This window comes from Pristiophorus japonicus, chromosome 5 (genome assembly GCF_044704955.1).
Source record: "Pristiophorus japonicus isolate sPriJap1 chromosome 5, sPriJap1.hap1, whole genome shotgun sequence".
NCBI classification, from domain to species: domain Eukaryota; kingdom Metazoa; phylum Chordata; class Chondrichthyes; family Pristiophoridae; genus Pristiophorus; species Pristiophorus japonicus.
This window is the reverse complement of record NC_091981.1, coordinates 209,570,778-209,589,939: the sequence shown is the minus strand read 5'-3', so window position 1 is coordinate 209,589,939 and position 19,162 is coordinate 209,570,778. Positions and strand designations below refer to the sequence as shown.

Sequence of the window (19,162 nt, the reverse complement as noted above, 5' to 3'; positions counted from 1 at the left end):
ACAAACATAGTGCTGAATTTTCCATGGTGGTAGTGGGCGCGATCGATGGCAGGTTGGGTGGGAACATTTTTTTTTGACAGCGGATCGGGAACCTGCTGTCAGTTCCCTCCCACACGCCTTTCCCACAGACATGTCTGTCAGTGTGGAGCTGACCCGATCTGCAGCGGCGGGGGACCCAATTAAAATCATTATGAGGTCATTTACAGGCACTTAAGAGCTTTTTTCCACCTACTTTTTAAATTTTCTGCATGGCCACGGGATTCACACAGCTCGGGAACCATGTCTGTCAACCTGAGGTGGGAGTTCCATGACCATTGTTCCAGCTGATTAATTGACAGCATGGAAAGCAAACCAAAATAAAAACATGTTGATTACATCAACTAATAGATTGATGGAGATTCTGTTCTACTTGAAAAGCTACTGGTAAATGTTAATTCAGAAATTCCTGAAGTGCTACCCTGGATGGTGAGGGAAATATATTTTTCACTGGCTATTCTCGGCTGTTGTCTTCCAACTCAACAATAATTGTAGTGAATTGATCTGCACTATATAAATGACAGATACCATTTAAATATATGTTTACATTGTTTCTGGTAAGGTTTTTCTCAAACTAAACTGTGATTGTCCAGTTACACAGTAAATCAAGTCATCAACCATAACAATTTCATTCTCATCACAAAAAAGGAGGGAGAGAGAAAACAGGAAATTATAGACCGGTCAGCCTGACATCAGTAGTGGGGAAATTGATGGAATCAATTATTAAGGATGTCATAGCAGCGCATTTGGAAAGAGGTGACATGATAGGTCCAAGTCAGCATGGATTTGTGAAAGGGAAATCATGCTTGACAAATCTTCTGGAATTTTTTGAGAATGTTTCCAGTCGAGTGGACAAGGGAGAACCAGTTGATGTGGTGTATTTGGACTTTCAGAAGGTTTTCGACAAAGTCCCACACGAGAGATTAGTGTGCAAAGTTAAAGCACATGGGATTGGAGGTAGTTTGCTGACGTGGATTGAAAACTGGAAGCAAAGAGTAGGAGTAAATGGGTACTTTTCAGAATGGCAGGCAGTGACTCGTGGGGTACCGCAAGGTTCTGTGCTGGGCCCCAGCTGTTTACATTGTACATTAATGATTTGGACGAGGGGATTAAATGTAATATCTCCAAATTTGCAGATGACACTAAGTTGGGTGGCAGTGTGAGCTGCGAGGAGGATGCTATGAGGCTGCAGAGTGACTTGGATAGGTTAGGTGAGTGGGCAAATGAATGGCAGATAAGTATAATGTGGATAAATGTGAGGTTATCCACTTTGGTGGTAAAAACAGAGAGACAGACTATTATCTGAATGGTGTCAGATTAGGAAAAGGAGAGGTGCAACGAGACCTGGGTGTCATAGTACATCAGTCATTGAAGGTTGGCATGCAGGTACAGCAAGCGGTTAAGAAAGCAAATGGCATGTTGGCCTTCATAACGAGGGGATTTGAGTACAGGGGCAGGGAGGTGTTACTACAGTTGTACAGAGCCTTGGTGAGGCCACACCTGGAGTATTGTGTACAGTTTTGATCTCCTAACTTGAGGAAGGACGTTCTTGCTATTGAGGGAATGCAGCGAAGATTCACCAGATTGATTCCCGGGATGGCGGGACTGACATATCAAGAAAGACTGGATCAACTGGGCTTGTATTCACTGGAGTTCAGAGAATGAGAGGGGATCTCATAGAAACATTTAAAATTCTGACGGGTTTCGACAGGTTAGATGCAGGAAGAATGTTCCCAATGTTGGGGAAGTCCAGAACCAGGGGTCACAGTCTAAGGATAAGGGGTAAGCCATTTAGGACCGAGATGAGGAGAAACTTCTTCACCCAGTGAGTGGTGAACCTGTGGAATTCTCTACCACAGGAAGTTGTTGAGGCCAATTCACTAAATATATTCAAAAAGGAGTTAGACGTAGTCCTTACTACCAAGGGGTTCAAGGGGTATGGCGAGAAAGCAGGAATGGGGTACTAAAGTTGCATGTTCAGCCATGAACTCATTGAATGGCGGTGCAGGCTCGAAGGGCCGAATGGCCTACTCCTGCACCTATTTTCTATGTTTCGATGTTTCTATGTTTTCCATTGGTTCAATTTGCTTTTAATCACTGAATATGACTAATTTAATTTTTCAGTCAGAGACTTTGGTTCTCTCACTTGTCCATTATTAACTTCACCAGAAAAGCTACAGAAATCCCAGAAACATATTGTAAGTGTTGTGTATGGAGAAAAAGTCAGACTGAACACTGTGAGCTCAAAGTAAAGTGTGACATTAGTTTTTTATTGCAGGTCTCCAGAGTGCCTCTCCAACCTGTGAAGCCTCCGTAAATACCTGTGCTCCCAAGGGATTATGGGATCACTTGGGACTCCAGGGGAAGAGCCCCCTGGTGGACTTGTAACAACACTCCCCCCCCCCCCCCCACAAAGTCAATCGTGTAACTATTTACAATGTGAGTCGATCTGGGGCCCTTCTTTCCCTGGTTCATCGTCTCGGTGTGAAAGCTGGTGTTGTTGAATCATTTGTTGGGCCCTCGCTGGGCTGCTGTGCAGCTGGCCTTGCTGGGCTGTCTGGTGTGTTGGGCCCTGCTGGGCTGCTGTGGATGATGGGTTCTGCTTCGTGGTCAACCGTGGTGCTGGTTGCCACTGGTGTGTATGTTGGGGGATCAAAAAAAGTAGGGTCCAAGGTGGGTTGCTCAGGATAGTCCGTGAATCTGAGTTTGATTTGGTCCAAGTGTTTCTGGTGAATGAGTCCATTTGAAAGTTTGACCGGAAACAACCTGCTCCCCTCTTTGGCTAAGACAGTGCCGGGTAGCCACTTGGGACCTTGTCCATAATTTAATAAAAATACAGGTTCATTGATTTCAATCTCGCGTGACACATTTGCGCTATGATGGTATACACTTTGTTAAAGCCGCCTGCTCTCTACCTGTTCATGTAAATCAGGGTGAATTAACGTGAGCCTTGTCTTAAGTGCTCTTTTCATAAGCAGTTCAGCTCTCACTGGGTGGGATCCCAGTGAATGAGTGGGGTTTCGTGCGGTAGCTAAGCAGGACTCAGCATAGGTGAGTCTGCAGTGAGCCTTCAGTTACCCTCTTCAAGCCTTGCTTGATGGTTTGCACTGCTCTCTCTGCCTGACCATTGGACGCTGGTTTAAACGGGGCAGATGTGACATGTTTGATCCCGTTACGGGTCATGAATTCTTTGAACTCAGCACTGGTAAAACATGGCCCGTTGTCGCTCACCAGACATCGGGTAAGCCGTGAGTGGCAAACATCGCCCACAGGCTTTCAGTAGTGGCAGCAGATGTGCTAGCCGACATTATCTCACATTGAATCCACTCGGAGTATGCGTCTACAACCACAAGGAACATTTTACCCAAGAACAGGCCTGCATAGTCGACGTGTACCCTAGATCACAGTTTGGAGGACCAAGACCATAAACTTAGCGGCGCCTCCCTGGGTACATTGCTTAACTGTGAGCATGTATTACATCTGTGAACTCAGGACTGTAAGTCCACATCGATACCAGGCCACCACACGTGGGATCTGGCTATCGCTTCCATCATTACGATGCCTGGGTGGGTACTGTGGAGGTCATTGATGAAGGTGTCTCTGCCCTGCTTGGGGACCACTACTCGATTGCCTCACTAAAGGCAGTCTGCCCGTTTGGACATTTCATCTTTGCGCCGCTGGAACGGTTTTATCTCTTCCTGCATTTCCACTGGGACACTGGACCAGCTCCCGTGAAGCACACAGCTTTTGACTAGAGATAATAAGGGGTCCCGGCTTCTCCAGGTTTTGATCTGCCAGGCAGTGACGGGTAATTGCTCACTCTCAAATGCTTCCATAACCATGGCAAGATCTGCGGGCTGCGCCATTTCCACCCCCATGGTGAGCAATGGCAGCCTACTGAGAGCATCGGCGCAGTTTTCTGTGCCTGGCCTGTGGTGGATGGCATAGTTGTATGCGGACAACCTGAGTGCCCATCCCTGGATGCGGGCCGATGCATTGGTATTTCTCCCTTTACTCTCGGAGAACAGGAATATAAGCGGCTTATGGTCAGTTTCCAATTCGAATTTTAGCCGAAACAGGTATTGATGCATATTCTTTACCCCATAGACACACGCTAATGCTTCTTTCTCAATCATGCTGTAGGCTGTCTCAGCCTTAGACAGACTCCTGGATGCATAAGCAACCAGTTGCAGTTTCCCGAAATCATTAGCTTGTTGCAATACACACCCGACGCCATATGACGACGCATCACATGTTAGTACCAAACGCTTACATGGATCATACAACACAAGCAATTTGTTCGAGCATAACAATTTTCTTGCTTTTACAAAGGCATTTTCTGGCTTTTGACCCAAACCCCTTTGCCCCCTTTTCGCAGTAAGACATGTAGTGGTTCTAGCAGTGTGCTGAGACCCGGTAAGCAGTTACCAAAGTAGTTCAGGAGTCCCAGAAACAACCGCAGCTCCATCACGTTCTGTGGCCTTCGTGCATTCTCAATTGCCTCCATCTTCGCGTTGGTGGGCCTGATGCCGTCCACCGCAATCCTCCTCCCTAAGAACTCCACTTCAGGCACAAGGAAAACGCACATCGAGCGTTTTAACCTGAGCCCCACGCGGTTGAGTTGACTAAGAACCTCCCCAGGTTCTGCGGGTGCTCGACTGTGTTCTGACTTTTGACCAAGATGTCATCCTGGAAGACCACGGTGTGCGGGACCGACTTCAGTAAACTTTCCATGTTTCTCTGGAATATCACCGTCGCTGATCGGATTCCAAACGGGCATCTGTTATAAACAAAAACACCTTTGTGCGTGTTGATGCAGTTGAGGGCCTTCGATGATTCCTCCAGTTCCTGCGTCATGTAGGCTGGAGTTAGATCCAGCTTCGTGAATGTCTTTCCTCCCGCCAGTGTTGCAAAGAGGTCGTCGGCCTTTGGTAGTGGGTATTGGTCCTGCAGGGAGAAACGATTGATAGTTACTTTGTAATCGCCACAGATTCTGATGGTGACGTCTCCCTTGAGGACTGGGACAATTGGTCTGGCCCACTCGCTGAACTCAATTGGTGAAATGATGCCCTCACTTTACAGCCAATCTAGCTCGATCTCCACCCTTTCTCTCATCATGTATGGTACTGCTCTCGCCTTGTGATGGATGGATCGCACCCGCAGAATTTGGTGGATCTGCACTTTTGCTCCTTGGAATTTCCCGATGACTGGTTCGAACAGTGAAGGAAATTTGTTTAAGACCTGGGCACACGAAGTGTCATCAGCGGGCGATAGCGCTCGGACATCGTCCCAGTTCCAGCGTATCTTTCCCAGCCGGCTCCTGCCGAGCAGAGTGGGACCATCGCTCGGTTTCACCCAGAGTGGTAGCTTGTGCACCGCTCCATCATCGGAGACCTTTACTTTAGTACTGCCGATTACAGGAATCAGTTCTTTTGTGTAAGTTCTTAGTTTCGTGCGAACTGGAGTTAAGACTGGCCTTGAGGCCTGGTTGCACGATACCCTTTCGAAAGTCTTTTTGCCCATGATGGACTGGCTCGCGCCTGTGTCCAGCTCCATTGACACTGGGACTCCATTTAATTTAACATTCAGCATTATCGGGAGACAATTCATGGTGAATGTGTGCACCCCATGTACCTTTGCCTCTGTGATCTGAGGCTCTGGTTCATCATGACCCTCCGTGGATCTGTGCTCTGCAACATGGTGGTTTGCAGGTTTAACAGGCTTTGCAGCTCGCCTGCACGCTCATTGGAGGTATCCCATTGTTCCACAGCCCTTGCAAATGTAGTCTTTGAATCAGCATGAATGGAAATGATGTTCACCCCCCGCAGCGCCAACAAGGTGTTAATGGCCTTGCATTCATCACCCCTGATGGTGGACTCTGAGTCATCTGCGGACGTGCAGCTGAAGGTATGTGTGATCTGCCCTGTACGCTATGATTCGAAAACAACATCACTTTATTCATAGTACTTGTAGCAGCACTTGTGTGCTGAGAGATTTGCTTAGTATTGTCACTGGTGGCAATGAACGGCTGGACTTTCGCTATGGCCTCACTCAAGGTCGGGGTCACTACAGTCAAAAGTTTGCGAAGTATGGTTTTGTGGCCAATGCCAAGTACGAAAAAGTCTCTGAGCATGTGCTCCAAATGTCCTTCAAATTCGCAATGTCCTGCAAGGCGTCTTAGCTCAGCGACATAACTCACCACTTCCTGGCATTCAGACCTTTTGTAGGTGTAGAACCGGTACCTCGCCATCAGAACGCTTTCCTTCGGATTCAAATGCTCTCGGACCAGTGTGCACAAATCGTCGTACGATTTCTCCATGGGTTTCGCTGGAGTGAGCAGATTCTTCATGAGGCCATACATTGGTGCCCCACAGAGGGTGAGGAGGATCGCCCTTCATTTGGCAGCGCTCTCTTCCCCATCTAGCTCATTGGCCACGAAGTATTGGTTGAGTCGCTCCACAAAAGTTTCTCAATCTTCTCCCTCCGAAAATTTCTCCAGGTTGCCCACTGTTCTCTGCATCTTTAGGTTCGCTATCTATATCTCATTGCCAGTTGTTGTGTATGGAGAAAGAGTCAGACTGAACACTGTGAGCTCAAAGTAAAGTGTGACCTTAGTCTTTTATTGCAGATCTCCAGAGAACCTCTCCAACCTGTGAAGCCTCCTTAAATACCTGTGCTCCCAAGGGATTATGGGATCCCTTGGGACTCCAGGGGAAGAGCCCTCTTGTGGCTGAACAGAGTAAATACAAGTCCACATTTCTAACAGTAAGCACCACTCACACTGTTTGTCAAGGATTCCGCAGCTCTTCAGCTGAACATGCATAAGATTGTAAATCCACCCCTTTACAATTACATTTAAAATCTGCTTAATCTTATGTATTACCTACACAGACACATCTTTTATTTGTACCATTGATGCAATAGTCTATGGCAAAGAAATTGGCCTCCTTTGTGCCTCCCGTCAGCACCTCCGGGGATGATAACAGGGTGCTAACGGCTTACCAACCGAACGCGGCAAAATTACCGAAGCCCGCGAACTTCCATGGCAGGTTAAAACCTTGATCTTCTGCCCCCAAAGATCATGGCATTATACGGTGCACAGTGCCCCTTTATCATCCCGGATGTAAAATTTGCTTCCGCCTCCTGCAGCATCACGGGCATCAACAATAGCAGCTGCAGGAGGCTTTGTGACCTTACCTGGCCGCTTGGGGAGCAATAATTAAAGGCAATGGTGGTCAGGTAGGCCAAAATTTTATAATGTCTTCATAGTGCTGTGTTTTCATTTTTTCCAGGCCGCGATTGATCAGCCCTGCTCTCTCTTAGGTTGCTTGGAGTTGCTCTTCATGAATCGTAGGTGCTGTCACCTACCATTCTTAGCCTTAGCCTCTAATGACCTTAGCATTGGCCCTTCCCTTTCAGGGAGGGAAGGAGCCTGTGAATCCAGCAGTGCTGCATGGGACATTGTGCAGCGCTCTGCCGCTACCGCCCCTCTTGCTCTCTTTAGTGCTCTAAGGGAAGTGGTAACTCTTGGAGCGCTAAACCGGAAATTCACATCGGATTCAACTGTGTAGCGCCCGACGATACTTTTGCACTCCCACAAAATTTATCGCCCCAAACAGGGCGCTACGTAATTTCTAGCCCGATAGATCTGTGACTAAAACACCAATAACTTCCCAATTAATGTACTTTTAAAATTGATCACATTTGTAGGTGAAGTCATATTACATAATGATAATATATATATTTTTTAATTGTCGCTCATATATATATAACTTTTATTGTACAGTAAAGATTCAACACCTACGATGTTAGATTAAACTTAAAATTTAATGTGGCCAGAATCCCTTTAAGGATCCTGGCTTAAAACGCATCATGAATGACGACACTGGACCCGCTCCATCTAATTGAGCCGAGTAATGCATTGTGCGGGCTTAATAGGCCCCATTAAGGTAAGTTCATTTTCTGCAGCGGGATGGAGCCAGCAGTGGGATCACGACCCATCACTGACACTGGCTGCTCTGGGCCCGCCAAAGTAGGGAAAATTCCAGCCAAAGGAATTGCTAGATGACAAAAGTCCAAGGTCCATCTAGTTCACCTTCTCCTATTCTGGTAGTTGCATGATTTAAAGATCATGGAGTTGTTGAATAATCATAGCAATCTATCGCCATCAATCAGTCTACTACAGGCCCAGACCTGAGGCGAGGAAAACGCCAAAGGTGGAGAGCTTTGGGAACCAGAACGTAAAGGACCTGAAAATCCAGCCCATAGGTCCTCCCAAGCATGCTTACCATATGTCATGTCTCAAATTACTCATATACTGTATCCCAAAATGTTATCTTCGGGAAAGAAATCGATCTAAATTGATTAGATAATTAGAACACATTTACCATACATGTGTGAATATATTGCATTTTACTCGCAATTATCAATTTTTATGGGTAAAAATATTGCTACCATAATAATAACATAATTCTTGCTTTTCATGTTGAAAATAGGATCGTTGTGTGGAGTCCTACTGCTTTGTGACACATTTCGGAGACATCTGGATTCCGCAACCATTAATTTTCCCTCCAATAACGTCCCTGCTGAATTCTTACAGCACTCTGCCAAGGTCAAGATAACGGCTATGCCTCTGGGAGCAATTTCAAAAAGGGAAAGTCAAGCAAAATTCCTGCTGTCTTTGTGGCAAATGTTTTGGGATAAGCTTGCAGTCTGGCTAAATACTCTCAGCAACTACAGAAAACCTTTTGCAATACTTGAGCCAGAAATATATGAAACATGTACTTTTTATGGCTCTAGTTTGCAGCCTCAGTAACTTGTGAAAGAATTGGAAATGTTACATTAATTTGATGAATGATATTCTTTCTTTTTAAGATAGTTACCCAAAATTCTGCTGAGTACTCAGAAGAAGAAAAAATAAGCTCTCACAGAATTTCTAGGCAGCCAACTGCAAATTAGATTTCAAAATCTTGACATCACAATTTTTAATAATTCAGTTTTAATACTGTCATTAATCAAGAACATAGAGTGAGTTAGCAGTCTACACCTCACTTGCACAGAAACCTACACCCATCTTATGAACGCTCCGATGGCTCAGTGAGCTGATCCAATGAGAAGAAGAACCATACAGACTAGAAATGTGCTGGGTTACAACCTCAGTCTGTGCTGAATTACTGAGAGGCGACCACCATCTCAGTATAAATGCTATCATTGGCTTCTGAAGTAGGGATTACCAGCCAGAGTTCCCATATCTGAATGTGGTGCAGTAACCAAAGTTGGAAGTGCTGGATGAGGACTTGACTGTGCTATAGTCTGTCAATACTCATAGTTAAAGCTGGAGTTCTTTGAGGTGTAATGAACAGAGTGGATTAAGGGGAACCAGTGGATGTGGTGTATTTGGACTTTCAGAAGGCATTTGACAAGGTGCCACATAAAAGGTTACTGCACAAGATAAAAGTTCACGGGTTGGGGGTAATATATTAGCATGGATAGAGGATTGGCGAACTAACAGAGAGCAGAGAGTCGAGATAAATGGTTAATTCTCTGGTTGTCAACCAGTAACTAGTGGGGTGCTGCAGGGATCAGTGTTGGGACCCCAACTATTTACAATCTATATTAACGACTTGGAAGAAGGAACTGAGTGTAACGTAACCAAGCTTGCTGATGATACAAAGATGGGAGGAAAAGCAATGTGTGAGCAGGACACAAAAAATCTGCAAAAGGACATAGACAGGTTAAGTGAATGGGCAAAAATTTGGCAGATGGAGTATAATGTTGGAAAGTGTGAGGTCATGCACTTTGGCAGAAAAAAATCAAAGAGCAAGTTATTATTTAAATGGAGAAAGATTGCAAAGTGCCGCAGTACAGCGGGACTGGGTGAACTTGTGCATGAAACACAAAAGGATAGTATGCAGGTACAGCAAGTGATCAGGAAGGCCAATCGTATCTTGGCCTTTATTGCAAAGGGGATGGAGTATAAAAGCAGGGAAGTCTTGCTACAGCTATATAAGGTATTGGTGAGGCCACACCTGGAATACTGCGTGCAGTTTTGGTTTCCGTATTTACAAAAGGATATACTTGCTTTGCAGGCAGTTCAGAGAAGGTTCTCTCGGTTGATTGCGGTATGAGGGGGTTGACTTATGAGGAAAGGTTGAGTAGGTTGGGCCTCTACTCATTGGAATTCAGAAGAATGAGAGGTGATCTTATTGAAATGTATAAGATTATGAAGGGGCTTGACAAGGTGGATGCAGAGAGGATGTTTCCACTGATGGGGGAGACTGGAACTAGAGGGCATGATCTTAGAATAAGGGGCTGCCCATTTTAAGCAGAGATGAGGAGAAATTTCTTCTCTCAGAGGGTTGTAAATCTGTGGAATTCACTGCCTCAGAGAGCTGTAGAAGCTGGGACATTGAATAAATTTAAGACAGAAATAGACAGTTTCTTAAATGATAAGGGGATAAGGGGTTATGGGGAGTGGGCGGGAAAGTGGAGCTGACTGCATGATCAGATCAGCCATAATCTTATTGAATGGCGGTGCAGGCTCGAGGGACTGTATGGCCTACTCCTGTTCCTATTTTTTAGGTCCTTATGTTCTTATACATGAAGAATGCCCACTTGGGTGAGGAACTAGAGGGCAACTGGCAGCCATGGACTTTCAGACCTACATGAGTGAATGCCTTCAGGACAGGAGAAAGTTGGTGAGAGAGGGGAAAAGAAACAAAATCAAAAAGAAACTTATAAAATTTACTTTTATTAATTAATAAAATTAGACAGCAAAGGGCTGAAATTGCCCACCACCGAAACCGCTGCGCACCTGCCCTGTTTCTGGTTATTTTACCGGCGCAGTGGATGTGGTGGCCTCTTAAGCGAAATTCCGCTCTTCGGCTTTTTTTTCAGCGGACTGGATGTCGGTCATAATGGGGGCGGATGTGTGGTGGTGAGAGCAGATACGCACACTAGCGGGCGGAAGTTGGGGGCGGGGCGGGCGCGGGTCCGCGTCGTCACACATCAGTGTAGCGCTGATCACGTCATCAAGGTGCCGCGTCACCACGTCTCTCTCCTTCACATAAAGGGGAAAGTTGCTGCAATTCTTTAAGTTCGGTCCACTGGGCCACCAGGGAGGATTTCGGCCGGGTCACGCAGGAGGTGCCAGGCTGCCTGTTGGTGGCCTGGCCGAACCCAGAGGCGTAATTGTCGGCAGACACGGCAGTCGACAGACAAAAAAAAGATGCCGGCTGTGGCAGTGGGTCCTCCTCTTTAATGGCAGCCACACCCTCATTTTACAAGTACGCCAAGCACAGTGCACCAGCACAAAAAAACTGCCGATGACACCAAGCGACGGGAACAAGATTTTCTCAGTGGAATTTCCCGTTTGGGGGGTCACATCGGCAGTGCGCACTCTGATGACTCACTTAGGACAGTTCGGCAGCAGCGGAGCGGTAGTGGGGAGAACAGATCACTGCCGGGATAGCACAGGAGCGGAATTTTCAAAATGGCTGTCATTCCACGAAAAATCGGCAGCCACTGCACTCCGCAGTGTGGCCACTGATTTCCAGTGGTACAAGACTTAAGGGAAGGGGCAATTTTGGTCCCTAAGTGTCTTTATCGATAACACTTGATCCATGTGATCTTCTGGATTGTTTTCAATCGCCTGAGGGCGTCAGAGAGGAATATGCCAGAATATTTCTTCCCTTATTGGCCCTGGATTTTTCTGTGTTTTTTTTGCCTTCCCAAGGACATTAAACAACTGTGGGAGAGGGAAGGGGACGGGGAGGGGGAGGGGGGGAAGTGGTGGTCAGGAGGGGTGGAAGTGTGGAGAAGTATCTCGTCCTAATGCTCCAGCCATCATTGTGTGAGGCCAGTTTGAATGACCAGCTGGTCTTTTCCTGCCTATCAATTTTGTACATTCGCATGTAACAGAATATTTAATAAAGGGAAAGAATCTTAAGGTACAGATAACAGTTATTGTATCCAAGAAAGAAATTCATCCATGTATGGCAATGGGCCCTGACAACATTACGGCTACCACGCTGAAGAATTGTACTCCAGAACTAGCCGCGCCTCTAGCCAAGCTGTTCCAGTACAGCAACAACACTGGCATCTACCCGACAATGTGGAAAACAGCCCAGGTATGTCTGTCAACAAAAAGCAGGGCAAATCCAATCTGGTCAATTACCGCCCCATCAGTCTACTCTCACTCATCAGCAAAGTGATGGAAGGTGTCGTCAACAGTGCTATCAAGCGGCACATGCTCACCAATAACCTACTCACCGATGCTCAGTTTGGGTTCCACTCAGCTCCAGACCTCATTACAGCCTTGGTCCAAACATGAAAAAAAGAGCTGAATTCTAGAGGTCAGGCGAGAGTGACTGGCCTTGACATAAAGGCAGAATTTGACTGAATGTGGCATCAAGGAGCCCTAATAAAACTGAAGTCAATGGGAATCGGGGAAAACTCTCCACTGGCTGGAGTCATACCTAACACAAAGGAAGATGGTTGTGGTTGTTGGGGGTCAATCATCTCAGCCCCAGGACATCGCTGCAGGAGTTCCTCAGAGCAGTGTCCTAGGCCCAACCATCTGCAGCTGCTTCATCAATGACCTTCCCACCATCATAAGGTCAGAAGTGGGGGTGTTCACTGATAACTGCACAGTGTTCAGTGCCATTCACAACTCCTCAAATAATGAAGCAGTCCATGCCCACTGCAGCAAGACCTGGACGACATTCAGGCTTGGACTGATAAGTGGCAAGTAATATTCACGCCACACAATGCCAGGCAATGACCATCTCCAACAAGCAAGAGTCTAACCACTGCCCCTTGACATTCAATGGCATTACCATCACCATCCACCATCAACATACTGGGAGTCACCATTGACCAGAAATTAAACTGGACCAGTCACATAAGTACTGTGGCTATAAGAGCACCTCAGAGGCTGGGTATTATGTGGCAAGTCAGGAATGTGATGCAATACTCTCCATGAGGCTGGATGAGTGCAGCTCCAACAACATTCAAGAAGCTCGACACCATCCAGGACAAAGCAGGCTGCTTGATCGGTACCCCATCCACCATTTTAAACATTCACTTCCTCCGCCACCGGCACACTGTGGCTGCAGTGTGTACCATCTACAAGATGCACTGCAGCAACATGCCAAGCCTTCTTTGGCAGCACCTCCCAAACCCGTGACCTCCACCACCTAGAAGAGCAAGGGCAGCAGGCGCATGGGGACACCACCACCTCCATTTTCCCATCCAAGTCAAACACCATCCTGACTTGGAAGTACATCGTTGTTCCTTCATCGCCGCTGGATCAAAGTCCTGGAACTCCCTCCCTATCAGCACTGCTGCAAGTACCTTCACCACAAGGAGTGCAGCGGTTCAAGAAGGTGGCTCATCACCACCTTCTCAAGGCCAATTAGGGATGGTCAATAAATGGTGGCCTTGCCTGCAACGCCCACATCCCATGAACGAATAAAAAAAAATGTATGCATTATACCTTTAGGCAACAGGCTCCTTGAAAAGTACAAACAATGCACGGGAGGGAGGGTTCAGTGCTTTTCTGAGTGCATGTTGCCGACTGTGAAATTGCCAGTGAATTTGTGACATGCACAGCCAAAGGATAAAGTTCCACCACTGCGTACTTATGGTGCCTTAAACAATCAGCAAACACATGGTGCTGCACTTAATATGATACGGGACCAGAAACGCAAAAGCCACGAGTTCAAATCCTACCATAAGAAGTTGTGAAAATTAAGTGACTAAAATCTGCTCACTTTTGGGCTGCCACCAGAAAAAACGACTGTGAAAACTGTTGGATCCATGGATAGGAACCTGTCATTCTTACCCAGTGCAGCCCACACGTGACTCCAGTCTCATGCAACGTGGTTGACATTTAACACTCTCTGAAGTGGCCCAGCAAGCAGCTCAATTGTAAACAATTGCTACAAAAGAATCGCTTTCACAGGACAAATAAGGATGAGTAACAAATACAGCCTTGCCAGCATCGCCCACGTACCGAGAACAAATAAAAGAATTGCTTTATAGTGTGCACAGGCAGAAATGATTGGTGCTTTCTTCTTCTAAAGCTGTTGGAAATTGATAATTGAAGTAAAGATAAAACCCCTAACAAAATATTTGACAAAATATTAAGTTTACTCAGGCTTGAGGGATAATAAGTCAAAATCTTATACTATCCAAGAGCCAGTTAGAGGGTAGGATGATTTTCACTTGACTAATAGTTCTATGCTAACTTTTGCTTTCAGGATAAGACTATTGTTGAAGGATCTAATAATTGCATTTATTAACTGCTCAACTCAAGTACTGACCTTGTTGGAGCTGAAGGACAGGTGCAGACTGTGATTTGATGTAGTAAGCCAAAATGTAAAAAGCTCGGAACAGCATTGTGATACACATTGGAAGGTCTTATAAAGCTCTCTGTAGATCCAACAGAGAAATTTAATGACCATACACTTTCTGCAAATTTGCCATGACATATCAGATACACAGAATTGTGCAGCATACAGAAGATAACACAGTATTCTTCTGCTAAATAATTTTGTGTTATTAACAAATGTGTTTGGTAGATTAAAGTACTGTCATGATATGGTATTCATTTGGAACCTCTGCAATCACTTCTGGTATGGAGCCTTATGTCAGGAAACTGCTTCAATTTCCCAATACGGACACCTGACAGGAGAGGCTAAACGTAGGTGCAAACAGTCAGATAATTTTCTGTGGTACTTTAAATGGATGATACATGTGCAACTTCCAATAGGGAGGTTGCACTGTACATTTTACATTGGTGTAAAATGATCTGGGCTTTACATTGACCCACAATTAGCAGTGTCATTTGGCCCGATCTTGACTGGGATGAGTTTTATGAGAGGGGGAGGAGTTTTGTTTTGGGAACCAAGTGTTCTGGGTTTCTAGAAATCCAGGTTTCCCCGCATGCTGTGAAGTTTTGACTCCACAGCTTGTATCTTTTTTTCAAGCATGCTCCCCGCCCCTGTCAGGTGGGGAACACTCTGGAGGAGACCGCAGCCCAGGAACAGGTACGGAGGCTGCAACTTGGTTAGTGGGAGGTTGGGAGGGCGGGGGACAAGGTCTTGCAGGGTATGGTCACTGATTTTTTTGGGGGGTTCGATACTGGGGAGTGTCTGATGCCACTTAAAAGCACCCTGCACATCTTAAAGCAGAGGCGTACTGTGGCTGTCAGCAAAGGAAGCCGTTTAAAACTGGACACCATTGCTAAAAGAACTGCAGACGGGTTGCCAAGATTTTCTGATGCTGATTTGGAGGCCCTTGTGAAGGAGCTCAGCAGGAGGAGGGATACCCTGTTTCCCTCAGTGGGCAGAAGGCCCAGACAGTGGGAAGAGGTGGCTCAGGAGGTCAATGCCACAAGCTTAACTCCCAGGGCCTGGCTACAATAAAGAAAGAAGAAAGACTTGCATTTATATAGCATCTTTCATGACCACCGGATGTCTCAATGTGCTTTACAGCCAATTAAGTACTTTTGGAGTGTAGTCACTGTTGAAATGTGGGTAACGCGGCAGCCAACTTGCGCACAGCAAACTGCCACAAACAGCAATATCATAATCTGTTTTTGTTATGTTGATTGAAGGATAAATATTGGCCAGGCTAACTCCCCTGCTCTTCTTCAAAATAGTGCCATGAGATCTTTTACATCCACCTGAAAGAGCATACAGGGCCTTGATTTAACATCTCATCTGAAAGGCAGCACCTCTGACAGCGCAGCACTCCCCCAGCACTGCACTGGAGTGTCAGCCCAGATTTATGTACTCAAGTTCCTGGTTTGAGACTTAAACCCACAACCTTCTGATTCAAAAGCAAGTGTGCTACCCACTGAGCCACAGTTGACATTCTACAATACCAGAAGAAGTTTAATGACTTTAGCAGGGTTGTCAAGGGAAGAATCTTAATTCTCACCTCAATTCCCTTCCCTCTCATACAATCACAACATCACACTTCACTTCAACTCCTCTACTCATACATGTACACTCTGCACCTCCTCAGTAGAACACCGAGCAAATCTTTTAAATTGGAGGTAAATTAGGTGCAAGATGTTCTTCCTTTGACTAGATCAATTATGCTTTATCAAGACATTGATTGGGTATTCAAAACCTTAACAATGTGTGAACCATGGATCATTCAAATTGTGCCATTTTCAAGATGATCATGTCTTTTAAGCCAGCTTGATTGAGAGTTCGGGAGCCTCTTTAAGTGATAAACATATGTAGTAGATATCCAGTCCTCTAGATTATTTAGATCAATTTTATTACTAAGTCATGGCAAGGTAGAACTCTAAGTCAGTAAAGGTGTATACTTATGCTTAAAGCTCATTTGAGGGAAAATGAGGAGGGACCAGAAGGCTACCGAAACTGTATTTTTGATGGTCTTTGATATGTCCTTACTATACAGTATAAATGCACACAAGGCCCATATTTGAGTGAAGGTCACTCTGTGACCAGTTACCTTTATTACCAAGATCTCAAGTAATGAAGGTGGGTGGAGCTTCCCTTTTTATACCTGAAAGTCCAGGTTAGGAGTGTCTCCCACAAGTTCACCCCTTTGTGGTCAATGTTCTCAAGGTGTACAACTTAGGTCAGCTTATACATGGGTTTCAATGATAGTTGAATACATGACATCATCTCCCCACCAAAGTCTTATTGGGATCACAGGTTAAGTCTCTCTGGTGGTTTACGTTTCCTTGGTCGAGCACCTGAGTTGGGGCTCTGGTTGTTGGGCGCTGGCCTGAGTGTCTGCTGTTTGTGGTGCCTCAGGTCTGTCCGGACTGCCCACAGTGACTGGGCTCTCCTCCACTTGGTTCCGGTGTTCGGTCACCTGTGGTGGAGTAAACTCTATGTTGTGTTCTTCCTCTGCTTCTTCTATGGGGTTGCTGAACCTCCTTTTAGTTTGTTCCACGTGTTTGCGGCAGATTTGTCCATTGGTAAATTTAACTACCAAAACCCTATTCCCCTCTTTGGCAATCACAGTGCCTGCAAGCCATTTAGGCTCTGCAGCGTAATTAAGGACAACAACAGGGTCATTGACATCAATACATCACGCCCTCGCATTCCTGTCATGGTAGTCACATTGTGACTGACCCCTGCTCTCAAAAATTTATTTCATAGTAGGGTGTATAAGGGATAACCTGGTTTTGAGCGTCCTTTTCATTAGCAGCTCTGCGGGTGGAACCCCTGTGAGCGAGTGTGGTCGGGATCTATTGACCAACAGGAGGCATGATAAGTGGCTTTGTAGGGAACCCTCTTGGATTCTGAGCATCTCCTGTTTGATTATCTGCACTGCTCGTTCTGCCTGGCCATTTGAGGCCAGCTTGAACTGTGCTGTTCTGACATGGTTGATTCCATTGCCTGCCATGAAGTCCTGGAATTCAGTGCTTGTGAAGCACGGGACATTGGCGCTGACCAAGACATCTGGTAGACCATGGGTGGCGAACATTGCCCGTAGACTTTCTACCGTGGCAGAGGATGTGCTTGAATTTAAAACGGCACACTCAATCCATTTGGAGTAGGCGTCTACTACAAACAAAAACATTTTTCCCATGAAAGGACCTGCGTAGTCCATATGGATGCGTGACCATGGCTTGGCGGGCCAGGACCAGGGGCTAAGGGGGTGCTTCCCTGGGTGCGTTGCCCAGCTGAGCACATGCGTTGCACCTGCGAACACAAAGTTTCAGGTCTGCATCTATCCCTGGCCACCAAACGTGTGACCTGGCAATTGCCTTCATCATGACAATGCCCGGGTGCTCATTGTGAAGTTCTCTGATTAACACCTCTCTGCCCCTCTGGGGCATGACTACTCGGTTTCCCCACAGTAGGCAATCGGCCTGAATCGAGAGTTCATCCTTGCGCCTATGAAATGGTTTAAATTCCTCAGGGCATGCCCCGTACGTGGCTGCCCAGTCCCCATTCAGGACACATTTCTTAACTAAAGACAGTAGCGGGTCTTTATTTGTCCAGACTTTAATCTGACGGGCTGTCACGGGTGAGCCTTCGCTTTCGAAAGCTTCAACAGCCATGACCATCTCAGCATCATGCTCAGTTGCCCCCTCAGTGGTGGCTAGTGGGAGCCTGCTGAGTGCATCGGCACAGTTTTCAGTGCCCGGTCTGTGCCGAATTGTATAGTCATAGGCGGCTAATGTAAGTGTCCACCTCTGTATGCAGGCCGATGCATTCGCATTTATGGCCTTGTTGTTGGCTAAAAGGTACCTTAGGGGTTTGTGATCTGTCTCCAGCTCAAATTTCCTGCCAAGCAGGTACTGGTGCATTTTTCTTACTGCATATACACATGCGAGCGCCTCCTTTTCAACCATCCCGTAGCCCCTTTCTGCCTGGGACAGACTTCTGGAGGCATAAGCTGCCGGCTGTAACTGACCATTGGCATTCACATGCTGCAACACACATCCGACCCCATAGGACGACGCATCGCACGTTAAAACAAGTTTCTTACACGGGTCATATAACGTTAACAGTTTGTTGGAGAATAACAAGTTGCATGCTCTATCAAAAGCCCTTTCCTGGCTGTCCCCCCAGACTCATTCATGACCTTTGCATAGGAGCATGTGTAGCGGCTCTAACAGCGTGCTCAATTTGGGAAGAAAGTTACCAAACTATTTCAGGAGCCCCAGGAATGAACGCAGCACCGTCGTGTTACAGGGTCTGGGTGCTCTCTGGATCGCTTCTGTTTTGGACGCAGTGTGTCTGATCCCGTCTGCTGCTGCACTCCTCCCCAGGAATTCTACCTCTGGAGCTAGGAAGACGCACTTCGCCTTTTTCAGTCGCAGCCCTACCCAATCCAGTCTGCGTAGCACCTCCTCCAGGTTCTTCAGTATCGCGACCTGTGATGAGGATGTCGTCCTGAAAAACCACCGTCCTTGGAATCGACTTGAGGAGGCTTTCCATATTTCGCTGAAAGATCGCGGCGGCCGAACGGACATCTGTTATACTCAAATAACCCCTTGTGTGTCGTGATGGTGATCAGCTTCTTCAACTCACTCGCCAGCTCCTGGGTCATGTAAGCTGAGGTCAGGTCCAATTTTTGAAAAAAGTTTGCCACTGGATAGCGTCGCAAAGAAGTCCTCTGCTCT

The 19,162-nt window shown here is 46.4% G+C and overlaps 1 protein-coding gene across 1 annotated transcript in view; it reads right to left on the bottom strand.

Moving 5' to 3' along the window:
- The window catches only part of kcnh8 (potassium voltage-gated channel, subfamily H (eag-related), member 8), a 655,874-nt gene that overhangs the window by 502,102 nt on the left and 134,610 nt on the right, over positions 1-19,162 (bottom strand). The gene's annotated exons all lie outside the window — the stretch shown is intronic.